Source organism: Dasypus novemcinctus, chromosome 25, assembly GCF_030445035.2.
Source record: "Dasypus novemcinctus isolate mDasNov1 chromosome 25, mDasNov1.1.hap2, whole genome shotgun sequence".
NCBI lineage: Eukaryota > Metazoa > Chordata > Mammalia > Cingulata > Dasypodidae > Dasypus > Dasypus novemcinctus.
Genome location: NC_080697.1, coordinates 56,860,627 through 56,888,172, shown reverse-complemented (window position 1 = coordinate 56,888,172; position 27,546 = coordinate 56,860,627). Strand labels below are relative to the sequence as shown.

At 41.9% G+C, this 27,546-nt stretch overlaps 2 long non-coding RNA genes across 2 annotated transcripts; one reads left to right on the top strand and one right to left on the bottom strand.

The window, feature by feature from the left end:
- Positions 1 to 207: 207 nt before the first annotated feature.
- Positions 208 to 7,122, bottom strand: LOC139437577 (uncharacterized). Its single transcript, XR_011647411.1, has 2 exons — positions 6,860 to 7,122; positions 208 to 2,779 (listed from the first exon to the last, which is right to left on the bottom strand). It is a non-coding gene; the product is annotated as an uncharacterized lncRNA (long non-coding RNA).
- LOC131276017 (uncharacterized) lies at positions 2,700 to 27,546 on the top strand. The gene is made up of 4 exons (XR_009183493.1): positions 2,700 to 2,811; positions 10,145 to 10,274; positions 25,762 to 25,800; positions 26,928 to 27,546. It is a non-coding gene; the product is annotated as an uncharacterized lncRNA (long non-coding RNA).

Below are 27,546 nucleotides of genomic sequence, written 5' to 3'. Positions count from 1 at the left end.
AGGGAGCAGACCAGGAAGCTGAAGTGGTGCAAGAGATTTAGCACCTCTCTTGCGGCTGGGGTTTGTTTAACCCCGACGCTGACGGGGGTGTCTGGAGGGGTCAGGCTAGACCGCAGCGGCGTCTGAGGCTGCGGCAGACAGCCTCAGAGGGGCTCTCAGGTGTGGAGGACGCACGGCAAGGGGAGGAAGAAAGCCGCGGAGACCAGGTCTGTGCGCAAGTCTGGTTTATTGCGGAAGGGGACACAGCTTTATAGGGTTAGGGACTGCGTGGAGGGATTTGATAGGTGCGGGTGGGTACTGCTTCCTGATAGGTGATTGTAAGTGGTTGCTAGGCAGAGGGCTGGCTGAGAGGTTTGGAATAGGGGAGGGGAAAGGGGGAGTGAGAGCTGGCCGGATGTTGGGCTAGGCAGGAGATAGAAAGGGGGAGGGCAGCGCCGGCCAGCCGCTAGCAGCAAAGGCCTAGTCAGGTGTGGTCACCTTATCTAGGCCCAGTGGGCAGAGGCGGTATCACCTCTTGCCGCACTGTTTGCTACTGTGGCAAGCCGGGCGCCCTTCCTCCCACATCTCCCCCTTTGTTTTTAATATGGCGGGGCTCTCAATGCTGGGGGGGGCAATGGGCTTGGGGTTCTTGGGGTTTTTGTGGCAGGCGTGGCAGCTGTTTGCACCGGCAGGGGCTCTTGGTGGGACTTGGAGGGGAATGTGGCAGATGGGGGGCTTTTTGGGCTTCTGTGGCTGACGAGGTTGTCGGCTGCGCTGGCAGGGTCTTGGCTCAGTGGTGTCGGTTGTAGGGAGTTGCTGGTATTGGACCTGCAGAGTTAGGCTGGTGACAGAGTTAATCTGGACTTTTACGAGCTGGACAATTCGCCTGATGATCCAGGGTCCTAGGGCTAATAGGAGGATAAGGGTGAGGAGCGGGCCTAGAAAGGGGAGAAAGTAAGAAAGGATTCCATTGGGCAGCCCCCAAGAGAAAGACCATCCGGCTTCACGTTCTTGGCTTTCTCTTGCGGAGGCCCTCTCTAACTTATGCGAGGTTATCTCGAATGAGGCCACAGTGGTTAGCTAGAAGCAGCATTCTTTTCCTAACGCTGTGCAGAGCCCCCCTTCTTTTAGGAGGAGGAGGTCTAGGCCCCTGTGGTTTTGGGGAACGACCTCAGACAGGGAGTTGAGAGATGTTTCAAGGTGGGCCATGGAAGTCTCAAGGCGGGCGATGACTGCATCGACAGCTTGCCTAAGGGTTGAAAGGGAATTATCTTGGAGGCTGAGAGCTGCAGCTCCAGTGGCTGTGCCGGCAAGACCTAAAAGGGTGGCAATTGTGATGGCAGTGAAGACTTCCCATTTCTGCTCATGCTGCGGGGAGCTGAAGTGCTGCCAGGACTTGGTTATCAGTATGAAAGAGAATGCGGGGGGCAATGAGTATGAGCACACAGGTGTCACTGGTGGAGTTAAGGGTTTGAACATTGAGACATGGAGTGAGGCCGGAGGGAGAACATAGCCATTTGGTATTATTAGGGGGAATTAGGAACTTAGTGGCTGCATTAGGGGTGTGAGTTAGGTTGCAGAGGGACTGCATGGAGGGGAGAACTTTGCCGCCGATTTTTATTATATAGAGTCCAGTCTGTGAAACTGATTGGAGGGTGAGTCCTCTTTTTGTTTGGTTCCAATTGCAAGAGGTACCGGTGGAGTCTGGGGAGGTGCGATAGGCGCCGTTGGTAGCTATGGCTTCATAGAAGGGAGCCGTGGCGGAGAAGCAGAGCCAGCAACGTTGGGTAAGGTTGGGCTGGGATAAGTTTAAGGAGATAAATGATGCGTTGAGGAGGGCTACAAGAGGGTTGGGGGGTGGCAGGGTTTGGCAGTGGGGAGGATACATAGCGATGGAAGGATTTAGGGTGGTAGCGGGAGAAGGAGAAACAGAGGGAGGAGGGGGAGGCCGTGTGTGTGGAGGATTGAGAACTTGATTTGGGCCCACAGCGGCGGATTGTGTGCGGATTGAATTTTTCTTTATAATGAAAAAGGCACCGTAATCATAGCTGCTCATGTAAAGTCGGGCTCCCCAGGTGCGGCCCTGTAGCTAGCCTGCATTTTTAGGGTTTTTGACAGTGAGTGTAATCCTGCTCCAGTAGGGCTTAATGCTGCTCCTGTGACTTTTATCCTTAAAAGAAAGGAAGATGTAGGGGTCCCTATTGGGAGCTCCCGACCACCCGTGGGCCATGGTTTCGCACCCCCAGGAGGGGCAGTAATATTGCGCTGGGTCATGGCAGCCTCTGGCCATGGAAGGGCAGATATAGAAGCCTGAGACTTCATGATTATAGGGGCTATTAAGGCCTGTAAGTGAGCTGTACCAACTCTGATGAGTGTTGTGTGTAATGTCTCGAAGGGAACTGATGACAGGAAGGTTGGCAAGATTACATATGTGCACTGTGAAGGAGGGAGCACCCGCAGTAATGTTATTAGCGAGGAGCTTTTCCTGCTGCTAAAGAGAGAGTGTCCAGTTAAAGGGCCGATGGCTTATACTAGCCTGGTCTGTAGTGGAGGGGAGCAGAGCCAACATGAAAAGCAGAAGAGAGTGTAGATTTTTAGGTTTTTTGTTTGAAGCTAAGGCGCGGACAGCAAGCTGTACTAGCTGTCCAAGGAGGAGGGTGTCATGAGCTGGATCCGCAGCCATATTTAGCCTCTCCATCCGATGGGCAAGTGCTCTCATCATCCGTCATTGGAACCTGCTGCTGGCCGGTGGCAGGTTTGACGTTTCTCCCAGGGATCCAGAGCGGCTGGGAGGCATTTTCTGGAAAGACACAAGCAAACCCTCTGCCTTGGGTGAGAAGGGGACTGGGTCCCTGCCAATTGTTTGTTTCTGGGTCCTTCCAAAACACCATCAGGGCAACTGTTGGTGCGTAGGAGGGGCCCCAATGCTTATGGAGAGGGGAAATACCATTTTTATCAAAGGAGAGGAGGTTTATGTGAATGAGGCAAGCAGTGATAATGTCGCCTGGTTGACTATGTGGGCGTAGATCCTTCTCTTATTGAATTTGCACTTTGAGCTGGCGGTGGATGCGTTCTACTATAGCCTGCCCCTGGGGGTTGTATGGAATGCCGAAGTGGTGAGTAATGTTGTAGAGCTGGAGAAATGCAGCGAATGAGGAGCTGCGATACTCAGGCCCATTATCGGTTTTTAAATCCCATGGGACTCCCATGAATAAGATGGCTTGCCGCAATGCTTTAATGCAATGCTTGGCTGTTTCCCCCGGTAAGGGGACAGCGTAGCAAAGGTGAGAAAAGGTGTTGACTGTGACATGGACATACTTGAGGCGCCCAAATGACGGCACATGGGTGACGTCTATTTGCCATCGGGAGTTTGACTTGAGGCCGTGGGGGTTGACCCCTTGTGGCTGCAATGGTCCAAGCGGCAAGAAGGGGGCGCATGTTTTACAGGCGCGCACCAAATGCTTGCAAGTTTCCTTGGGGAGGCCCGGCAAAAGACGTTGAAAAGTGGAACTTAGAATGGAGAAGTTTGGCTTGATTGACCAAGTCTCTGACAGTGGCTATTGTATGGGTGGAGATGGCTTGGTCGGCAGCAGAGTTACCTGTGGCTAGAGGCCCCGGCAGCCTTGAATGGCTGCGAATATGAGAAATGTACCATGGCTGTGTGCGGAGCTCGAGCTCTCGCTGCAAGGCACGGAGTGCCTGATCAATGGGCATGTCACGTGGAAAGAAAACAGCGTGGGCAATAACTGAACAAACTTGCAGGGCGTACTGACTATCAGTGAAGATGTTGACGGGCTCATTGCCGTGGTGTTGGAAGGCAGTGAGGATGGCTAGTAGCTCGCCCACCTGAACCCATCCGGGATGGGTTTGGCAGTAGACGGTTGGCAAGTCACGGCTGGGAGAGTAGGCAATATAAGCAAACTTGGTCTTAGAGGCGTCTGTGAAGACAGTAGTGGAGTTGGAGACAGGCTTGGAGCCAGGGAAAGGGTGGTATAGTGGGGAGAGGGGGAGCTTTGTGAGGCCCTGGAGCAACTTGTGGGGGGGGGTAATGGCAGTCAAAGGTCTCATGGAAGATTTCTAGAAGAATTTGAGCACGGGGGTTTTCGGAGAAAAGGGCAGTGGTGTGCTTGGCAGTAAGGCACACATATTCAGAATCAGAGACAATATTCAAGGGCTCTTAAAACATTTGTAAAACTTTAATAATGGCTCAAAGCTCTGTGCATTGAGCAGATGAATAAGGAGTTGGCCAAACCTGTTCTTTTTGAAAAGTAACATATGCTGCTTTTCCATTACTATTACTATCAGTAAATACTGTACAGGATGGTTGGGCTATGCACATAGCCTTGAAAAGCACTGCAAAAGTTTATTGTTGGGTTCTTACAGATAAAGGAATGCAGCTGGCTTGATTTGTCTAAGAAGACATTAAAGAAAGTCTTAGGAAGTTTTAAAACAAAGTGATAGCCATGTAACTGGACTTTAACTTTTTGCAACAAACTAGCAGTATTTGGGATTGCTGCATACTAGTGTTGTTACTTTAATCTATGGTAAGGGGTTGTTTTTGTGACATACATTCTTTTATAATAATTAAAACTATAATTAACCACATTGTACTTTAATATTATGCTGAAATATTGGTAACTTTATACACTTTTAAGCATTCATAGAAACCTTTTATCCATACGACTTTAATTAATAGAGGGTTTAAGGGAAGAAAAAGTTGTTAATTTTATAACACTGTAAAACACCTTTATTTAGCTTATAACATATTAAATGAACTTAATTATTACTTTAATTTTTCTTTCAAGGTAAAAGAACAAATTTCATAATTAGTTTGGAATAAAAGGCTACTGTTCAGGATTAGGTTTTGAGAAAGCAGTTTTGAACGTTATGTTCCTTTAAGAGATAAAGCTTTCCTTCTTGGAACACCGAGGAAACAATAAGCACAAGAAACACAAGACAGACTCTCTTTGTATACTGACTGAGAATAAGAACTTTTATCAAAACAGATTAATGATGAGAGGCCTTGAGAAAGAACAAAAAAAATTAACTTTGCATCAGCATACTACTCGAAGACTCATTAAATTTTATTTAACTTTAACTGTAAAAATTCCTTTTCCACCAACTTTCTGCGGTTTCAGCATTCACTCAGGTTCCGTCTTATACTCTACTCTTTCCAATAGTCAATTATTTTATTTCAGGACAAAATTATTTTCTGTTTCTTTAATAATAAAAACAAATTCCATATAGCCTACATACAAAGTTATTAAGCAAACTTCTTATAACAGTACTGTGAACATTAAACAAGCTTGTTAAAATAATGAACTTTTCTTTAAATACTTAGTAGCATGCAATATTAGAAACAGTTTCCTAGAAGTAAGTTGGCAGGGGAGGCTGGTTGCTGCCAATCTTTCCTGTTATAAAATTACCTTTTATTATTATCATCATCAATTCAGTTTTATATATATTTAGAATGACCTTTTGGAATTAGCCATTTAATACTTTAATGTAAACAATGCTTTATTAAACCTTTTATTTATAACCATATAGACTATTGAAGACAAATTTTATGTTTATAGAACACGTTCCCTTACTTAAAGTTATCACAATACCTTTTACAGCTTGCCATCTGCAAATTAAGTTTCAAGAGTTCATGAAAAATTAGCCATCCTACTTTAGGACAAAATACGCCTTTTTGCAAAACTTATTACATTTCAGTTAGCATTTTCACAAACTTTTAACCTTTTTTAATATTCATATAAATTTTACATTCTTTATATTATCCTGTGAAGAGAAATAAGTTATTCATTTTAATCTGGGCAAGAACAACCTTTTATGAAGACGTACAGTTAATCTTGTCAATCAAGACTTACAATTTCTATTATTGTAGATATCTTATTAACATTTAAGCTCATGTATTGATATAATAAACTTAAGTATTAATATAAGTGCTTATTTAATTTTTGGCCATTTGTATAGAGCTCTTTTATAAATTTTTATTAATTTATATTCACCATCCGGAGGTATCAAAATATACACTGACATTGAAAGAACAAACACAGAACAATCACAACACAGTAACAGAAACATACAGTTTACAATTAACTCAAAATTTTTAGTTTCTTAGTATAGCTGCTTTTAAATCCTCTGTTATATAGCACATTTTAGATTGTACCTTTCAAGATTTTCTCTGGAATCCATGCTGCCTGCAACATGAAAGCCTGTGCTTGAAAACATTCCTATCAGTTATTAGCAATCAGCTAAAATAACCCGAGCAGCAGTTAGGCAGACCATTAGCACACATTTTTGGATAATTACTGTAAGACTATACTGAGACTTGAAGTTCAGGAGTAAACTATTGATTTAAAACTGAAAATTTATTTTTAAACCTTGATAAACATTTTGTACTAATTTTAATATCTTGGTTAAAGAAGTCCAATTAGAATTAGCATGGAAATAAAACAGAACACCAATGTTGCCATGTTTTTCTCTCATACCAGTGGATTAACTATTTTTAGCCTTTACTAGCCCAGAGCTACATTGTCATGTAGATAGTAGGGAGCTTGAGGAGTTGTGAAAAGGGGTGGGCGTTTGCTGGAACAGAGTTGATTGGCTTATAATCTTGTGTGGATTTTCGGGCTTGTGGCTGGCCTTGTTGATAGGCGGGGCCAATTTCAGATAGGTATCAGGGTCCAAGAGATTGGCAGTGGAAAGCTAGGGGTTGAAGGGGACCAGTAGATCCCAGTAAGCCTGGAGTTGCCTGCCCGAAACTTCACATTGGTGGCAGGCTAGTAGGCCAGCAAGCGCTCTGACTTGCGGCGCTTGGCGGGAAGATAGACGCCCGCCCATTTTTCTGTGGGGGGCCGATAACGGGGGTCCTTACCTTGAGAGCGCAGCGGAGGGGTGGGAGCGAGATCCCACGGGGGTGAGGCAGTGGTCACGCCGGACCGGACTTGAACTGCTACCACGTTGGGCGCCAGTTGCGGCTGGGGTTTGTTTAACCCCGACGCTGACGGGGGTGTCTGGAGGGGTCAGGCTAGACTGCAGCGGCATCTGAGGCTGCGGCAGACAGCCTCAGAGGGGCTCTCAGGTGTGGAGGACGCACGGCAAGGGGAGGAAGAAAGCCGTGGAGACCAGGTCTGTGCGCAAGTCTGGTTTATTGCGGAAGGGGACACAGCTTTATAGGGTTAGGGACTGCGTGGAGGGATTTGATAGGTGCAGGCGGGTACTGCTTCCTGATAGGTGATTGTAAGTGGTTGCTAGGCAGAGGGCTGACTGAGAGGTTTGGAATAGGGGAGGGGAAAGGGGGAGTGAGAGCTGGCTGGATGTTGGGCTAGGAGGGAGATAGAAAGGGGGAGGGCAGCGCCGGCCAGTCGCTAGCAGCAAAGGCCTAGTCAGGTGTGGTCACCTTATCTAGGCCCAGTGGGCAGAGGCAGTATCACCTCTTGCCGCACTGTTTGCTACTGTGGCAAGCCGGGCGCCCTTCCTCCCACACTCTCTCCCCCTCCAGAAGGTCACAGAATCAGTTTGCCACCCTTACCTCCCTGTTAGCTGACCTGGGTAAGTCCAATGAGCCAGAGAGAAGGTGTTGCAACTCTCTGAGGCTCAGGGCCCAGTTGGAACATAGACAGTCCAAAGATTCAAGTCTTCTGAGCATACACCAACCCCAGCACAAACCACAGTTTCAGTAAAAGTTACAGAAGAGGCAAGCATAGAGAGGTCACATCTGAGTTCAAATCCATCACACCCATGACAACGAATTCCAAAGTAGGGCCCCTTGGCAAGGCACTGAACTCCAGAGCCATCTATCATGACTGAAGTGCCTGGGTGTCTCTGTAGCCCTAAGGAGCATCTGTACCTGGTATTGTACCTACTTTCACTGTCTCTGGGGTCCTGCTGAGATGTGCATTAGTGCAAATGCCTCTGATGACCTCCCAACTCATTTTGAAGTCTCTTAGCCATATAAACTCATTTGTCTTTACCATTTCCCCCTTTCATTCAAGGTCTTTTCTTTTTTTTATCCCTGCCCCTTATGGCTTTTTGCATGCTGTCTGCTGCCTTTGTCCATTCACTGTATACTCTTCTGTGTCTGATTTATTTAATTTCCTCTCCCCCTGGCAGCATACTTGATGTCTGCTCTCAGTGTCCATTTGCTGTTCACTCTTCTATGTTCTTGCTTGTTTCCCTTCTTTTCACTGCATCACCTTGCTGAGTTTGCTATCCACGGTGCCTGTGAACTCAGCAGTGTTCTGTGGTGTCTGTGGGTTGAACAGCTGTGTGGGCAAGTCTATGTTCACAAGGAGGCCCTGGGAGTGAACCGAGGGCTTCCCATAAGGTAGATGCAAACTCAAGTGATTGAGCCACAGCCTCTTCTCCCAAAGTCTTTTCCTATTTGCATTGCCAGCTAATGCTTGGTAGTAATCCTTTGGCCCCACAGAGCCTCAGCCCCGGGAGTCATGTCCCACATTGGGGGGAAGGTAATGCATTTTCATGCTGAATTTGGCTTAGAGACTGGCCACAATTGAGCAACATGGAGGCTCTCAGGAGGTAACTCTTAGGCACCCTGCAGCTCCAGGCCTAGTAGAAATTTCTAGAATACTGGTTCATAAGATAGTCATCAGTGTCAAGGACCAAACTGGACCTTCCTTCTTTACTGGTTTTTGCCCCTGTACTTGGGGGATTGTTGCTGCTCCATTGGGCAGTGAGACAGAGTTTCCCAGAATGGGAACTCAGCACTCAGTTTTTGTGTGAAACTCTACCTCCTATGTCAATACCCCAATGAATATATGAACATATCTATGTACCCTATATGCCTTGAAGAACTCTCTCCCACCCATGCATCCCTCATCAATGATACCCTACATTAGTGCTTCTGCCCTGCCATAGCTGAACCTGTGATCCAAAACTTCTTCAAAAAGGAAGTCTAATATATTCCCAAATTCAATTAATAGGAAAAGGAAATGTAATGATAGGTTTTAAAGATTAGAAATGGAATGTATAATAATTTAAAAAACTAAAATAAAGTAAAAAATAAATTGGGGTATTGAAACATGAAAAATATCATAAGAAAATTTTTTTGTTGTTTTACCTTTCATCACTGTAATAGGTGTTGCCCTCTATGTACAGTGGCAAGGCAATCTCTTGCATTTCTTCTTCAGGGTCTACATCCTTTTTTTTTTATCTTATGTCTTCAAAAAATTTTTGGTCACAGTAATGGCACAATATCATATAGGGTACTCCCATATACTCAACATCAAACCCTTTCCCCCTTTCCTAGTAATGATCTTTTTAAATGTGGATGTTCCATTTGTTTCATCTGATGTACAGGTATTAAAACATAGCTACCAATCATGGTCCCTTTATGTTTACATTTTAGACTGTACAGTTTTATAAAATTGTTGGTTACATTATGCTTTACATTGTGGTTTACATTTTAGACTATACACCTCTACAAATTTTTGGTGATATTTAACACGACCTGTATCCATCATTGCAGGATCATGCAGAACACTTCCATTGCCTCCCAGTTAACCTCTCCCAACTATTTGACTCCTTTCTTCCCCTCCCCATGGGCCCCACAGTGTCAACCAAGCTTCACTGCTTAAAGGTACTTGCAACAATGCTGAGAGCTTGGCAAACTAGTCTGTCCTCCCCAACTGGGAGCCACCCACACTCTTGAGATAAACCCTCCCCTATGTTTCAGAATACCAGGCCTCCCCAGGATGAAGGGATACCTTCCTACTCATTGTATGGGTCTCTCTCTACCCAATGATACAACACACTATGATGAGCTCTCACACACTTCCTAGAAGCCTGCCCCAGGTACACCCTATACCAGATGGTGAAGGAAGTAATGACTTTTTGGCTGAAGAAAATAAGACATGATGTAAACTATGACCTAGAACAAGAAAAGAATGTTCTTTGTTGAGACTCCCTTGGTCAACATGCCAGTTTAGTAGAAAGAAAAAACTCACTTTGAATAGTTAAAAGATAAATGTCCTATCCCAGTTTCTAATGATAAGGTAACAACAATAAATCTGCATGGGCTTTCAGCATGCAAATTTGCTCTCTAAATAGGTATCTGAATAGAAATAAACTTGTCTGTAGGCATTGACTTGCAGATCCCATGATCCCTTCTCTCTTGCCTTTCATTCCTGATACCCTTCAGGTTGGTTGCAACATCTGGCACCCAGTGTGCCGCGTGAAGAAATCTTCTCTGCAGTATCGAGGAACCAGCAGAAAGGACTCTGGTGAGGGTCACGAGCATTGTCCACTAAGTTTTTGACTTGAGTCTTATGGTAAGTAACATTTCCATGGATCATCAGGGTAATGGTAATCAAACAGGATGACTGGAAGAATATTCTCAGGTTTTGAAAACCTTATTGAAAACCACTGGGGTGTTTGTTAAAACTTCAGAGTTGCTTGAGCTTTTTGCCTTAGTTCAAAACATTTTTATTGGTTTCAACCACAGGGATAAAATATCTTAAATTTGAAACAATGGAAATTAGTTATGAAGGCACTTTGCCAAGTTTATAAGAAAGGCAAGACTGTTCCCTTATCTGTCCCTTTGGGCTTTATGTCATCAGATTGCTGCCACACTAGATCCTTTGCAATCAGAAGAGGGAGATGATGATAAGATTACTATATTTTCTAAAGTTGCTGTTAAGCAGGAGTCTTGTGATAACAAAAACTCAGATATGAATAGGAAGAATGAAAATGACCCTGATTGTCATGTGCCTTCCCAAAATACTACCCTTTTTTGGGTGAAAATGTTGCCATTAATCCTAGTGAAATTCCCAGACTTTATGTTTCATGTTCCACTCTATATTGGAATTAGGTCTGGAAGCACATGTTTTTCCTGTTCAATCTACTGCTCCTTTAGGTCCTCAGTTAATTTCTTCAGTTCCTCCTCCAAAAATATGTCCTACTGTGAATGATCCCTTTGGATTTTTTTCTGACACTTCTGATGCATTGCCTTACATTTACAAGGTTGTGGTGCCTAATCTGACATGGCAAATGCCAGTGATGCATTGTCTATTGCAGGGCTCACACCAAGGGGATCCTGAAGCAATACAGTTCTTATCTGCTTTTCCTGTTACACTTAAACCCATTCCATTTGATTTAAATAACCCTCAAGGTAGAATAGAGTTTCATCCTGAACCAATTCCTTTTAAATTATTATGAGACTTGAAACAAGCATGCACACAATATGGGGTTAATTCTCCTTATACTTTTGGATTAGTTCAAGACATTGCTCAGATTGATAGGCTAATACCATGGGATAGGGGAAAGTTAGCTCAGATGGTATTAAACCCAGTTGAATTTTTACAGTTTAAAACATGGTGAACTGATGAGACTAATCAGACCGCTCATCAGAATGCTACTCTCCAACCTCCTGTTCTTATTACAACCTAGCAGCTATTGGGCATAGGACAATAGGCAGGGGTAGCCATATGATGATACCGGCTATAGTCCAGCTGCAATTGGCATGCTTAGCTGCAAGGGGAAAAATCTCTCCACCAGGGCAGCCTACTCAATCTTTTTCAAAAGTGAATCAGGGTGTCAATGAGCCATAAGTTGAATTAATAGCTTGTTTATCCAACATTGTGAAAAAAACTGTTGACATTCCTGAAGCAGGAGATTTGATCCTCTTAACATTGGCCTTTGATAATGAAATTAATGAATGCAAAAAAGGCTATTAGACCACTTAAAGCAGCAGGAGGATCAGTGCAAGATTATATCAAAGCTTGTCAGGACATAGGTTCCACTACACACCAGATGGTGGTATTAGCTGTGGCAATGAGAGGTAATCAGAGACTGCAAGCTAAAAAGGGAAATTGCTTAAAATGTGAGAAATCTGGTCATTTTCAAAAGGATTGCAGAGCATATTTTGCTCAACTGCAAAAGAGAGGTGGGAGAAAAACCCCCTCCAAAGTATGTGCTGTGTGTCAGAAAGGTTTTCATTGGGCTAATGAATGTAAATCTAAATTTCATAAAAACATCTCTCCCATTTTGTAATCAGGAAACTGCTTTGTGGGTCTAGCTCTATGCCTTCAGACAAAGAATATGTGCCTACAGGAAAAATACCCAGTCAGCAATGGCCAGCAGCAAGCATCCCAGTTTCCAAACTAAGAGTAGCTACTCAAGGGAGCACGGCCATTGATTTACCTTCTACAGAAACTAAACTTATTACTCCTGCTATGGGTATGCAAACTATACTTATGGGCATAAAAACCCCATTACCTCCTGAAACTGGTGGCTTAATTGTAGGTAGGAGTAGTTTAACTATGAAAGGATTGCTAGTACAAATTGGCATTATAGATAGTGAATATAAGGAGGAAATTAAGGTTGTGGCGCAAGCTGTTAGTCAAGTACAAGTTACTTTGGGGCAATGCATAGCTCAATTACTACTCCTACCCTATCACAAATGATTAACTCTTCCTTTTGATAGAAATGGGGGATTTGGGTCTAAGGAGAGTAAAATTTATTGGCAGGCTTTTGTAGGCAGTGATTGGCCTGAAGTTACTATTACTATTAATGGAAAAGTGTTTTTGGGACTAATAGACACAGGAGCTGATGTGTCCTTCATTGCTAAATGATATTCACCTCAATCATGGACATTACAAAAGGTGCCAACAGTCTTTACTGGCACTGGGATTATGACAGATATCTATCAAAGCACCTCTGTTTTTGATGTATTAGGACCTGATGGACAAAAATCTACACTACAACCTTATGTGGCTGATGTAGGACTTAATTGGGGGGGGGAGGCAGGATTTGCTTAGTCAATGGGGAGCATTTTTACATATCCCTATGCTTTCAGAGCAAGCTAAAACTACTTACATGGATATGAAGTATAACAATCTCAGAAAGAAAAATGAACATCAAGGATTAATTTTCCAAAACCCTTCTGAATCCATAAGGACAAATAGAACATAGGGGCCATTGTAACAAAGGGCATTACTATCCCCATAACTTGGCTTATGAATATACCAGTTTAGGTTGATCAGTGGCCCCTTCCTTTTGAAAAACTTAATGCCCTTCACACACTTGTTCAAGAGCAATTATCCCAAGGGCATACTGAACCATCACAAAGCCCTTAGAATTCACCAGTATTTATAATAAAAAAAGAAATTTGGTAAATGGAGGATGCTCACAGATCTTAGAGGTGTTAATAAGGTTATGAGCCCTATGGGGGGCACTACAACCAGGGTTTCCACAGCCTTCGATGATTCCTAAGAATTGGTCTTTGATTATTATAGATTTGAAAAATTGCTTGTTTACTATTCCTCTGCACCCTTCTGATAAAGAGAAATTCACTTTTTCTTTTCCTGCTATAAATAATCAATCCCCTATACAGAGATATCAGTAGTATGTGTTGTCTCAAGGCATGATGAATAGTACTACCATGTGTTAACTATTCATTCATCAACTTCTACAGGTGCTCAGAGAAAAGTTTCCAAAAGCTGTGATTATCCATTATATGGATGATATATTATTTGCACATTCTTCAGATGACAAGTTACAGCAATTGTTTCAGTATGCTGAAAAAGTGCTTCCTGAGTATGGGTTACAGATTGCCCCTGAGAAAGTTCAGCAGAATGCCCCTTATTGCTATCTAAGTATGCAATTGGCAAATGGACATATACACCCACAAAAGATAATAGACGTGTACACCCACAAAAGATACAACTAAGAAGAGATAAATTAAATACTATAAATGATTTTCAAAAACTTTTAGGGGACACTAACTGGATTCGATCTACTCTGGGAATCCCTAACTATATGTTGCAGCATTTATTTCAGACTTTGGAAGGGGACTTCAACCTCTTGAACCCAAAGAAATTGTCCTTAGAGTTGGAGGAGAAATTAGCTCTCGTTGAAGAGTGAGTTTCTCAAGGAAAATTAACTCAGATAGATCCTGATAAAACTATAGATTTGGTTATCTTTTTGACCCTACAATCTCCAACTGTCTTATTTTGGCAAGATGGCATTTTAGAATGGATATTTATTCCTAATAATAACACAAAAAAGATTGCAAACATATTTACAAAAACTTATTTCTATCATTGCTAAAAGTTGATTACGGCTCATGTAGCTTAAAGGGACTGATCCTGTTTGGATAATATGCAGCCTCTCTACTGATGAAATTAAACATCTTTATGCTACAAATACACAATAGCAAATTGCTATTAGCAATTTCAGGGAGTTATTGATAACCATTATCCCACCTCTAAGCTATTAACATTTTTACAAAGAACAACTTGGATTTTACCAAAAATAGTTTAATCCTTTCCAATAGAAAATGCACTTTCACAGACAGTAGTAGCAATGGTAAAGCAGCTTTTATCACTCCCCTTACAGAAAAGGTTTGGCAAACACTGCATACTTCTTCACAACAAACAGAATTATCAGTTGTTCTTATGGTCCTACAAACTATTAAAGCACCTCTTAATATTATTTCTGATTCTGAATATGATTATTTAACAGTTACTCAAATTGAAACTGGTAATATCTCTGTAACCAATGAACTTTCTCAAATGTTCCTGCAACTGCAGGCACTCATTCATCAATGAGTAAATTCTCTGCATATTACCTGTATTGATCACATTCTGCTTTATCCAGACCCTTGTCCGCATGTAATGTGCAGGCTGATATTCTGGTAGGGTCTGTTCAAGATGCTGCTAAATATCATGCTCTTACTCATGTCAACACTAAGGAATTGTGACATAAATTTCCATCTTTAACAAAACTGCAAACACAGGATATAGTAAGGCATTGTTCTACCTGTCGCCCTCTCATGTCAGCACCATTTGATGAAGGCACTAATCCCCAAGGGCTGGCTCCGAATCAGATCTGGCAGATGGATATTATGCATGTCCTATCTTTTGGTAAATTGCAATATGGTCATGTTTGTATTGATACTTATTCTCATTTTTTCTAGGCAACAGCCCATAGTGGGGAAAGATTTTGTCATGTTCATTCACATTTGTGGTCTACCTTTGCAGTCATAGGATACCTTGTACAAATTAAAACTGATAATAATCCAGCATATTCTGGTAAACAATTTGCAAAATTTCATTCTCAATATTCCATTGTTCATATCACAGGAATCCCTTATAATCCTATAAGCCAAGCCATAGTTGAATGGTCACATCATACCCTTAAACAAATGCTGTTAAAACAAAAAGGGGGAGATGATGGTATCATAGTACCAAAGGACCAACTGACAAAGGCTTTATTTACTTTAAATTTTCTTAATGTATATGATTCTATTACACCAGCTGAATGGCATTATGCTTTAAATAGAGAAAAGATTTTGTTTGGCCAAGCTGACTGAGGGCACACGGCGGTGCGGACACCCGATCGGCAGCTGACTATCAGTCACTGTACTGGAAAGATGTTTTGCCCAATACTTGGCATGAAGGGAAAGTTAAAGTACAGGGGTGAGGATATGCTCTTGTAATTACAGGAGACAAAGAACAAATTTGGTTACTGGCATGGTGGATTAAACCGTGGACAGTGAATGAGACATCCTCCTTCACCTCTTCCTGATAACAGTAATGATTCTAGGAAATGTAGCTGAAAACCATACTTATTGGGCTTATGTACCTAATCTGCCATTGTTGAGAGCTTTAACATGGGCAGATTCCTCATTTCCAGTGTTTTAAAATAAAACTTATATGTTCCCCAGACCTATAAATCATCAATTGCCTTTGAAACCTGAGGAAGAAGGAAGAATTATAGTAAACTTAACACTTCCTTTTGATGATTGTCCTCTATGTATAGGAAAAGAGCTTCTTTGTATAAGAATACAAAATTGCACTATGATCATTACTAAAGCCAATGGTACCAAATTGTTTATTACTGTATTTCCATCCTCTAATAGTACTGTGGCCATGTTACAAAATTATAGTTGTCCACCACAAGAACAAGGTGATAAAGAAAGATGGCAAGATTGCCATAAGGGAAAAGGAGTTGTTGCTTTTAATGATTCCTATAGAATGGTATGGGACAGTGACCCTATAGGATATTCCACTAATAATAGCAGCAGCTTTACATGGTATGGAATGAACAACAGTCAGATTAGCGCTAATGGACAACATTTTTTTCCATGGTCTACAAATGAAAAAACTATATTTAAGAATAGTTTAATTATTTTGAAAAATAAAGGAAGGTGGTTACGTTCCCCATGGACTAATAGTACACAAATTGTTCAAAGAAATTTATGGAAAGTATTTCTTGGACTGGCCCCGACTTATATATGGTTCAGGAATAAGAACACCACCAGCCAATACCTTTATTTCAATCAAACATATCATTTTAAGACATGTATTTGAGATCCCTACATTTTTGTGACAGGAAAATTAGAAATTAGAACTCACACCCTGTTTTGTAAAAATTGTATACTATACACTTGTATTTCTGAGAATATTTTACAGAAAGATGAAACCCTCATGGCAAATGGAGAAAAAAAGGAGTATGGGTTCCAGTGTGGATGACCAGGATGTGGCTGTCATCACCTGAAAGTCAATCGCTGTTGCATCTTGCACAAACATATATAAAATGAACAAAGTGACTAATAAAACTAATTATTGCTGGAATATTGGAACTAATTGGAATAATTGCCGCCACTGCCAAGCTGCCATTGCATTGCATGAAATAGTTCAGGCACAGCAATATGTGCAAGACTATAAAAAAAATGCCAGTGGCTTATGGCATAGTCAAGAGCATATTGATGAGCAGCTCAATAATAGAGTTAATGATTTAGAATCTGCTCTATTGCATATTGGAGATCAATTGCATAATCAAAACTTATTGAGAGGACTTAAGCATGATTGGAATGAAAGTAACTTCTGTATTACACCGCTCATATATAATTCCTCAGAGATAGAATGGAAAAGATAAAAAATCATTTATTGGGCCACAAAATGAATATTTCATTAGAAATTGTTAAATTGCAAAAGAAATTAGTAGAATTGTCTCAAAATCAAATACATATAGCGGCTGATAAAGATGTTTTTTCTGATTTAATTTCTCATGTTACATAGCTTAAATCCTGTAAATTGGTAGAAATCACAGCATTTTGTGTCACCCTTAGGAATAGGGATGGCTGTTTTAGTAATACGGCTTACTACAATAGCCTGTTTTAAACGATATCTTACACAGCAATTACAGAGCACTGACCAGCTAGGATGAGCCAACAACCTTGTTCTTGAACAAGCATTGCAAAATGCCCTTTAAATATTATGCCAGAAGAGCTTGGCTGGTAGTCAATGATGGGTAAGACCCTTAAATCACAATAAGAGTGACCTAAGACAGGCACAGTCACCCTGGCACTGAAACAAAAAGGGGGAAATGAAGGAAGAAATGACTTGTTGGCTGAAGAAAATAAGATGTGATGTAACCTAGGAAAAAGAACAAGAAAAGAATGTTCTTTGTTGAGACTCCCTTGGTCAACAGGCCAGTTTAGTAGAAAGAAAAAAGTCACTTTGAAAAGTTAAAAGATAAACAGCCTATCCCTGTTTCTAACAATAAGATAACAACAATAAATCTACATGGACTTTTAGCATGGGCATTTGCTCTATAAATAAGTAGCTGAATAGAAATAAACTTGTCTGTACATTGACTTGCAGATCCCCTGATCCCTTCTCTCTGACATTTCATTCTCATGCCCTTAGGGTTGGCTGCCACAAGATGGCCCTGTCAAACACCTTAAACCAGTAAACCTTCCTCACTGTATTTTCTAAAGAGTTTTCTCAACATTATAGTTTCAACCACATATCTGACAATCTCCCATGTTCACTTTCTGCCTCCCAGCCCTCCCCCCAATTCCTTGGACCATCTGACCCATCCTCCCAACCCTAGCCCCCCTCAAGCATGCAAAGCCCCACACAGTAGTAACCTATCTTATCCCTTCACTGCACAACTACTTAAAAAAGATGCAATAGTATCTGTATAGGAAGAAATTGAAATGAAATTTGTAATCTAACCAGGAAAGCACTTTGCATGCAAAAATGCTTCAAATACATTTTAAACTTTCATATTTGTAGAAAGACTCATTTATCCCAAAAACATTGACATGCTGAATGATTTATTTCCTCAGGTTTTTTGGAAATCAGAAGCAAAGACAATATATTCTTTTTCTAATGTAACATTCTTAGTGCAACTCAGAATCCTCATATTACAATATATATTTGTTGAAGTTACACAAATTCTATTGAACCTACTTAGCCTCAAATCAATACCATGCATTCAAGTCTTCCTTCCACTGCTTGTGGGCATGTTGTGGAGTAAAGTAGCAAGTAACAGGCCATTGACCTAACACGGAATAGCAGCATCAGTCCAGCCTGTTGCGTGGCCTATAGACAGGACACAGCACTGCACACCTCCAGAGAGTCCTGCTTTTAGGTATTTGGAGCTAGCTTGGCCCTTCTATCCAGGGGACAGTGAACAGGGTGCTACACACAGCAGTGCCACAGAAGGCTTGGAAAGCTGCTTTAAAATGGTAACTAGCCCTCCATGACTGCCACCCTGTGCCAGGAGCTGTGACAAGAATTTCACCACAATTCTCCCTTAATCCTCAAACAAATCCTGTGAGGTACGTACTATTAGTATATAACTACTAGCATGACAATTATTTTGTGAAATTGGAAACAGAGGCCCAGGGACCTTAGGTGTTTGAAAGAGCTTGAGTTCACAGGCAGGCAGTGTTGATTCTTTTTTTAAAATATACTTTTATAATTTAATTTTTTAAAAAAAGAAACTTAGGTTACATAAAAGTTATTCAATAATATAAAGAGGGACGTGGACTTGGCCCAATGGATAGGGTGTCCGCCTACCACATGGGAGGTCTGCGGTTCAAACCCAGGGCCTCCTTGACCCATGTGGAGCAGGCTCATGCACAGTGCTGATGTACGCAAGGAGTGCCATGCCCTGCCACACAGAGGTGTCCCCCACATAGGGGAGCCCCACGCACAAGGCGTGTGCCCTGTAAGGAGAGCTGCCCAGCATGAAAGAAAGTGCCTGCCCAGGAATGGCACTGCACACACAGAGGGCTGACACAACAAGATGACACAACAAAAGAAACACAGATTCTCAGTGCCACTGATAAGGATAGAAGTGGTCAGAAAAGAACACACAGCAAATGGACACAGAGAGCAGAGAACTGGGAGGGAGGGGAAGGGGAGAGAATAAATAATAAATCTTAAAAAATAATAATAATAAAAAGAATTCCCATATGCCCCACTTTTCCCTCCCACACTGAGTAAAATAGATATTTTCTAAAGAAAGAGATGTAGGACCAGGTAAAATTGTGAACAGCTATTGCAAGGGATCAATCTCTTCTTAATAATCAAAGTTGAATGACTACCCCCTCCAAATCCCATAGGAGAAGCAGTAATATGCCCTGATTATCTCCAAAGAATCAGTGCATTTGTACACAGTACAAATGTAATGTGCACAGTACATTTCTCCAAATTTAATCACTGTGTAAGTTTTTGCTTTACTGAGCCACTCTTCACCTTGCTATCTGCCACAGCTGCTCTTCTCCAACATTGTTTGACTCACTCACCACATTGCTCTTATATTCTCCCCCTCCACCTTCCAAAGAAAACAAGTAACTCAGAGCAGTTGTGTCTAATAGATCTTTTAAACTGAAGCTTTTATATACTATGTGGGAATTACAGAGCACCATAAAAGAGATGACAAAATACAAGTCTGTTTGATTCTATCATTTGATAAAACTTCATCAGCATTTCTAGCCTGGGATATTGCTCTCTGTCATGGCCAGTCTAGGCCTAAAATTACAACCATTCCCTCTCCTCTAGTGGTCACCTTACTACCCTCAAGTTCTTCCTAAGAGTAAGTTATGTCCCAATCCTTCCTAAGCTATTTTGAGATGGTACTTCTAGTAGTTAATGATGGGCCTCTGAACTAGAAAAGTTGCCCTGCTTTTCATTGAAAATACATATGAGAACATGCCACTTCCAATTTAGGATATGAGGACGTGGAAGAACTTTTCCTCAGGTAGCACCATGAAAGTTCAGATAACATAAAATCACATGTATCTACTGAATTACTGAACAGTGGTGGACACTACAGGGCCTTGGTTAAGTGGTTTCCTGAGAAAGGTGCCCTTCCCAGTAAGAAGCAAGCTGCACTGGCATCCAAAGGTCTCTGAGTACAGATGGACAGAAGAGGAGGTGACTGAAATGTCAGAAACTCGACCTGGTCAAGGGAAGCCAGCAAGGCTGTCCTTAGGGTGCTGTCATATGGGATTGACCAGAGTCTAGAGAACTCCCAGGTGAAATAATTTGTTTCGGGTAACAATTCTCCCCTACCTACCCTTCCCCAGTGAGGATGAGAAAACCTTTTGCTGGGTCAACAGGATATTTATCTAAAAAAAAAAAAAAGTGCATATAATGAACATCACCTACTAGCACACACCATACATAAAAATTACACCTGATGTAGAGTATACTCCTAAGTGTAAAAGTTTTAATCAGCAAAATTGTCATGGTTTTTATTCAAGGTACTGAGATGGTTTTAAAAAAAAAAAGCCCAGGTGATAACACAGGAGAAAAATCTTCACAACCTCAGAAAGTCAAATATTTCTTAGTAGGAACAAAAAAAATAATAATATGAAAAAAAAAGTCATGATCTTCATCAAAATTTAAGACCTCTGCTCCTCAAAATAAAAGGCAAACTATGGAATGAGAGAAAGTATTCTTAGTACAGGTATCAGACATGATTTGTACCGAGAATATATATTATATAATGAACTAATCAAAGAAAAAAGACTTGGACTTCTAAATTTTAAAAAAGGCAAAAAATTTAGACATTAACAAAAGAGGATATATTAATATAAATATATATTAATAACAAATATATCCTGATATATTATATAATATATATTTTCTCCTGTATTATCACCTGGGCATTGAAAGTGTAACAATATCGAGCATGGGGAAGGAGAGACACACAGAATGGACCTCTTTCTCCACTGGTGGAAGTGGCACAACAAGTGCATTAGACCTGGACAGCAGAGAATTAATTTCCTGAGTCAGCTTGGCTGGGCTATGGTGGCCAGTTGTGTGGTCAAGCAAGCCATGACTGGGTAGTTACTGTGAGAATTTAACAGATGGATTTCAGTCATTGATCAGTTGATTGCATCTGTGGCTGATTACATCTACCATTGAAAAAGGAGTTAGAGACCTTAAAGGATTTCAGCAGTGAGAAAGGAGACTCTTTATCTCTACTTCAGACAGACAGCTTCTCCTGGGGAATCCAACATCATCTTCATCAAATTTCCAATTTGCAACCTGCCCTACAGATTCAGATTCATCAAACCCCTTCGATGCATGAACCAATTCAACTAAATCTAAATAGATACCTACCTTATATCCAGTAATTCCAATGCTGGCTATTTCTCCAAAATAGTGACAACATATATCCACAGAAATACACATGCAAGGAAGTTCCTTACAGCTCCAACAGGGGTGGAGGCACTCTCACAAAGGCTCTGCAGCATGGGTTTTGGAATCACAGGGCCTCAGACAAAACCCCTAGGCTTCCTCTAAGCAGGCAGACTCTAAGCAAAATCCTTGACCATCCTGTGCTCCATTTCCTTCATTTGTAAGATAACTAATAGACTTACTTCAGCAGGTAGTTGTGAGATTGAGTGATGCTCAGAAATAGGTGCTGGAAAGTGGAGATGCTTAAAAAGCTTTAGTCATATGATGATGGTGGTGGTGAGGGACACCAGCTCAGGGTGATGTAAGTGTGTGGGGAGGAGGCTGGGCAGTGGGAAAGTCTCACCCATCACTGTTTACAAGTGTCCCCAACATCACCAACACTGCTGTTCCTTAATTCATGCTGACATCTCCTACCATCTAAAAGGCACATCATGGCATTTCCTACTTTTGCTCAGACAAAACATCAAGCTCCCACAGGGAGTCTTCACCCTGCTCCCTCTTTCTTGTAGCTGCACGCAGAATAAGTGAGGACACTGCTGTCCATGCACCAACACTGGGCTGTAGGTGAGCATCATCAGGGGTCAAGCAATATCATGGATGATACAGCATTGGCTTCACTCTATCAATGGCTGGAACAATATAAACTTACCATGTCATGGAAAAACTAATTTTTAAAAGATCCACACACACTTATAGCTAAGGCTCGATTCGAGAGAAAAAGACACAAAGTAAAACTGCTATTTGCACACCTTCTGGTGGAATTTTGCATTGCTTTGGTTCTCAGCTGGCAGAGCTCAGAGCAGCATAGTCTTCAGGGGCCACTCCCTGAGTCATGGGCTCAGGCCATTGCACCTTCAGGGTCCACAGTGGCAGGAGGGTCTCTCCTGAAGGCCTAGGTAAGAAGGGGCATGTCAGGTGTACCACGGACCCTGGGGAGAAGGGCAAGTGGGATAGGTCATTGGGAAGGAGCAGCCCAGGGAATGAATTTCTGCCTCCAGGACACATGGGCCATGGGTCCTATTAGGGCAGGAAGAGGACACTTAACTGGCCATGGGCCAGTCACTCAGGATGTGGGTCTTTTCTTGTTTGGGTCATCATCAGTTTCCTGTAATACCAACACAAACTCACTCAGAAATACACATATGTGTAAACACAACAGCCTAAGGTTTCCACCTTACCAACACCAGCTCCTCCTTTCACACTTATAAACACACACAGATGAGTGTGCACACAGCACACAGCACATTCAAACATGGACACCCTGCAATGCTAACCCCAGTGCCCATGAGCTCCTCCACTAGACTTGCCTCATTCTCTGCACTGCAGCTGCTGAGCTTCACGTGCACAGCCCAGAGCCAGCGCCTTTAGAAACCCAAGGGCTGCTGGAAACCTATGCTCCAAGGGACTCAGTTTACAGAAAAGAGTAGAGGCTGTAGGTACCGGTCAATTGCTCATGGTGCCATGGCTTATTAAGGGCACATCTGGGCCTGGAACCCCCCACACAGGGTCTCGTCCCTCCCCAGAAGCCTCCAGACCTGAGGAACTGCCACACTGTGCCCTCTGTCCCAAGCCCCTCTTAGGGAGAACCTCAGCTTTCTCTCTGCTGGTTCAGCTGGCCTCAGGGCCACAGGAGAATTGGGGAGAGAGTGAAGGTCCTTGTGGCTGTGGGCCACCTGGACATCAGTGTCCTGGATGGAGAGCAGGAGTCAAGCAGATATCAGCTCTGCCTTTATACAGGTCAGAGCAGAGAAGGATCAAAGGGGAATGAACTCCTGAGAAGGGTCTGCCCTCAGGATGTTTGATGTGCACATTGTTGAGGGTGAAGGAACATATGGGGTTGGGTGGCTCAAACATCCAGTGCTCCTCTGGTCTAGGAATAGCAGCTCCACATACACACCTGCTGTTCCTGTTTGCTAAAGGCCCATAAACTCTCCTCCCCCATGTGCTTGACCATGAGCATCTCAAGGGGCACAGCTGAGCATTGTTTATCTCCTAGAGTAGCCTAGAATACAGACTTCTCCAAAAGCACCTTTTATAGCTGTCTAATCTCTCCTTTCACATGATGTTCCTTTCACTTACGTTTTAGCACAGCAATGTTCATTTTCTTCCAGAATTCCTAAGTCACAGGTCTTGGGAATTCATGCCACCTATAAATAGGTTTCCAGATGGGGGCGAGTGTGCTGCTTCTGTCCTGGCATTGGTTCAGGAGAGGCAAGAGTAGGTCAAAGTGAAGGGCCAGAAGCGTGAGTCACCAGGCTTTCTTTTATTTATTTTTATTTTTTATTTTGTCTTTATTTATTTTTTTAATATTACATTAAAAAAGTATGAGGTCTCCATAAACCCCCACACCCCTCACCCCACTCCTCCCCCATAACAACAACCTCCTCCATCATCATGAGACATTCATTGCATTTGGTGAATACATTTCTGAGTACTGCTGCACCTCATCGTCAGTGGTCCACATCATAGCCCACACTCTCCCATAGTCCACCCAGTGGGCCATGGGAGGACATACAATGTCTGGAAACTGTCTCTGCAGCACCACCCAGGACAACTCCAAGTCCTGAAAATGCCCCCACATCTCATCTCTTCCTCCCACTCCTTACCTTCAGCAGCCACCATGGCCACTTTCTCCACACCAATGCCACATTTTCTTCCATTACTAATCACAATAGTTGATGAATAGAATATCAGTAAGTCCACTCTAATCCATATTCTATTCCTCCATCCTGTGGACATTGAAATGGTTGTGTCCACACCACATCTATATCAAGAGGGGGCTTAGATTCCACATGAATGCTGGATGAAATTCTCCTGCTTTTAATTGTAGGCACTCTTGGCTCCCTGGTGTGGTGGTTGACCTTCATCACCTCCATGTTAGCTGAGTGGGGTAAGCCCAGTAAACCAGAGTGTAGGAACTGAAGTCTGTTGAGGCTCAGGGCCTGGCTATCACATGGACAGTCCAGAGATTTAGGTCCCGTGGGTATACATTAAACCCCAGCACCAACTACAATTCTGGTAAAAGTAACAGGAGAGGCTTGTGAACAAAGATCACATCTGAGTCCAGCTCCATCATACAGAAACACAAACTCCAAAGTGGGACCAATTGACATGGCACTGAACTCCATCTGCCATGACCATAGAACCTGTAGGTCTCTGTAGTCCTCAGAAGAACCAATACCTGGGGTTGTATCTACTTTATCTGTCTCTGGGACTCTGCTGAGGTGTGCATAAGGGCAACCCTTCTGATAACCTCCTGGCTCTTTTTGGAGACTCATAGCCATATAAACTCATTTGTCCTTTCCATTTCCCCTTTTATTCAGGTCAAAAAGCATTTTTAAATCCTGGTATTATATGTAGACTGAGATATTCTGCTGGTCCAAGTTGACCCTTTTATTCAGGGTCATTTTCTAGTTACAGCATCAGCTGGTACTTGGTAGTAATCCCTCAGCACCAGGGAGGCTCATCCCTGGAAGTCATGTCCCATGCTGAGGGGAAGGCAAAGCATTTACATGCTGAGTTTGACTTAGAGACTGGCCACATTTGAGCAACACAGAGGCTCTCAGGAGGGAACTCTTAGGCTCCCTGCAGCTCTAGGCCTTGTTCTTTTTCAGGTGCACAGGCTCACAAGCATAGTCATTAGTATCAAGGGTTCATTGTTGGACCTTCATTCTTTTTTGGTCTTTGCCATTGCACTTGGGGGATTGTTGCTGTTCCTTTAGGTACTGTGATAGAGCTCCCCTGGCTAGGAATTCAGCACTCCCTCAGTTGTCTTTAATTGTAACCACTATGAAAATATCCAAACATTTTTATGTACCCTGGATATATGCCCTGTAGAACTCCCTGACAACCATGTGTCCCCTGTCAATAACATCCCACATCAGTATTCCTCCCCTACCATTGTTTAACTTCTCTGGATCCAAAACTTCTTCAAAAATGAAGCCCAATATATTGCCAGGTTCCATTAATGGTAAAATGGAATATAGTGATGAGTTTAAAAGTTAGATATAGAATACATATTTATTTAGAAAAATTAAGGTAAAAATAAATTGGGGTATCAAAAAGTTAAAAAAAAAATGCAAAAGCTTTTTTTTGATGTTTTGCCTTCCATCCCTGCAATAAGTGTTGCCCTGTATACAAATTGGCAAGGCAACTACATCTGTCTTTTCCTCGGTGTCTGCATCCTATCTTTTTCTTTTCTTTTTTCTAATTATTAAGCTTATCTTCACAAAAGTTTTAGATCATAGTAATTCATATATACAATATATGGTGCACCCACGTATCCAACATAAAACCCTTTTCCCTTCAGGTTTGACATCGCCTCGGAAGCCTTGTTGCAAGAAGAAAGGTATTTTATAGTTAATTATTGCTCATAAGCATGTTAAAACACTAAACTTTTTTTCAAAATGCCTCTAGAGAGCCCAGAAAGAAGCTGAGGAGAGGGAGGTTTCAAGGCAGTGCTGTGTTTAATGCTGAAAGGTGAGCTGAGAGCATCCTGATCCTAAACACACAGGTTCACAGGCACATTCTGATTTGTGTGAATCATAGATTTTACCTGTTAAAAACCTGGAAATTAAAAATTTTAAGCCATCCATTTTTTGATTGTGATTTTAGACTTACCCAAATAAATTGGGGACCAGGGAAGGATGAATAAAGGCTGAGGTAAAATTTCACCTATAAAAGAATAATCTCGGTGATCAATACACACATTGTGGAAAACATAGAGTATGGTCATAACTGAAATAAACTCCCATTATGTCTATTCTTCCCCACCCCACCTCAGCTCTACTTGTGAAGACTCAGAAAATGGCAAAGAGATGCAGCTTGGGGCACAATATTAGCTGTATACACAGAGCTCATGAATGGTGAAAAAGGAAAGGGAAGGCATGGTGGATTGAAACGTACAAACTAGGTGTTCACAGACAACAGAATAGGATGAGGACCACACAACCAGTCAGTGAAAGCTGAGATTACAGGCATTGGACCACAGTTGTTGCTGTCCACTTGCCAGTTCAAATGCATATTACAGGCATGGTTGTACCTCTTCCTTAGTGCCAACCACTACCTTAGTGTTTACATTTCAGCAGCTGATGCTGATGATGACAAAAACAATAACTACAACAATAATATATTTTGAGTTCTCAGGTACTTCTACAAACACTTTACATGTTTTTTATTTTTTAATGCTTGTGGGAAAAAGTTTAAATTGTATTTTAACTTTGTAGGACCTGTTCCTTATTGTAGATGTTGCAGTTGCTCTTTATTGATGTTGCCAGTGTTCCTTAATATTGTAGATGACGTTACAGTTCTGATAGCAAAAAGCTGCTCGGTAGTTTCCAATAACTACCATGTGGAAACTAGGGTCAAGGCCCTCAGTTCCAAAACCTGTGAGTCCCCTGGTTCCATCTTTTTCTCTTCTCTTATGTCTTTCTCTCTGTCCTTTATTTCATAAAGTGCTGTATTGCCTTCCTTCAGGTCAACTGATCACTAAATTCATCTCAGCAAAAGCTTGCAACAACAAAATGAAGATGAAGATAAGAATAAAAAGAAAACTGAGGGGCAGAGCAGTACCTTCCCAAACTCACACAGACAAGGCACAAAGATCTCAAAAGACAAGGTCCCTGCCCTCCTGGAACTTTCAATCCAGTGAGGAGAAAGGGAATCACATAAGCAGGTGAATGTGTGAACGGCCTTGCTGGCATGTTTTCGCATTTTCTATTATAATTTCTGACTTTTTCTTTCTTATTTAAGGAGAATGAGTTGATTTTCTTTTCCCTTCCTTCTTATCCTTTCTTACTTCCACTGCACCTGATTGTTTATTATTTCCTAGTTATACACATGTCCACATTACACCTTTTAACAGATATTTGAGGACCTTCATATTGAGCTCATCATTATCCATAATCCCCACTTTCTCTTCTTTCTTAGTAATTCCCATTTTTGGTTGAAATTTTTGGGGAATTCTAATTCCAAATGTCAATTGATATATTGTTTTATTTTGGTCTACTTAGTTTAATGTTTTTTAACAACAGTATTAAAATGTACAACCTTATTATCAACAATTAATGAAAAAATAATCTAAACCAAATATAAA